This window comes from Etheostoma cragini, chromosome 2, assembly GCF_013103735.1.
Source record: "Etheostoma cragini isolate CJK2018 chromosome 2, CSU_Ecrag_1.0, whole genome shotgun sequence".
NCBI classification, from domain to species: Eukaryota; Metazoa; Chordata; class Actinopteri; order Perciformes; family Percidae; genus Etheostoma; species Etheostoma cragini.
This window is the reverse complement of record NC_048408.1, coordinates 9453383-9454311: the sequence shown is the minus strand read 5'-3', so window position 1 is coordinate 9454311 and position 929 is coordinate 9453383. Positions and strand designations below refer to the sequence as shown.

Genomic DNA, 929 nt, shown 5'->3' with positions numbered 1-929 from the left:
CAAGGTGAAGGTAAAGCTGGAATGTGGAGATGGTGGTATTGATGTAGATTGTGCTTGTGGTGCTAAGGAATATGACAAGAACTCATTTGATGATACCTTTCTCTAACTTTTGTGCCGTTGACATTGCTGAAGCTGAGACTAATGTTGAAGTGATTAGTCAACTAATCAATTGACCGAAAATGAATGGACAACAAGTTTTCAAATCTGATTAATCGTTTGTTATTTATGTGAGGAAAATGGTGTGACAATTTAATGCTTTATTTATTTTATATCATTCTAAATTGAGGTTTTGGACCATTGTTGGACAAACATACAATCTGGTATATTGTGACGGCCATTTTTCACTACCTTTGGTATTTTTAGTAACTAAACGATTAATCAAAATGTGTCAATAGATGAACAGATATGACAATTAAGCGTTTTTTTGGAGCCCTAGATGAAACTACTACGTTGTTTGCACACTAACAAACAGTGTGCACTATCCTGTAAGTGGTATAGTGATGACTTATGGACAACGGAAACATTCTTGTTCTTGCTTGTGTTGGTTGTCCCGTGGTGTGTTTAGGAGGATTGGCATTGGCATGCTGAAGGATTATGTTTTAGAGCACGTCATTAGTGCTTCGTGCTTGTGTGTTCAGCTCATAGTGAAGGCTGCTGACTGGTTTACTGTTGAAGATTATCGGTGTGTTGCCTCTGGTCTCTCTGCCTGTTGAGCAGGATCCAGTTGTTGGTGGTAAACCTCCTCGTAGCCCCATCTTGTTCCGGCGGTCCTATCTGTCCTCCTTTAGAGGGCGAAGGGTAGGGTGGCATGTCTTTATTCAACCATGGTCACACTGTAATTGTTTCTGCACAGGACGGAAATCCTTAGAAATAAGTAACCATATAATTCATGACACATACACTGTACAGTATATACAGTATACTGTGTG

General features: G+C 39.5%; 1 protein-coding gene across 1 annotated transcript in view; it reads left to right on the top strand.

Annotated features, from left to right (window-relative positions):
• sorbs2a (sorbin and SH3 domain containing 2a) overlaps window positions 1–929 on the top strand; it is a 47519-nt gene that overhangs the window by 43980 nt on the left and 2610 nt on the right. The window lies entirely within an intron of this gene.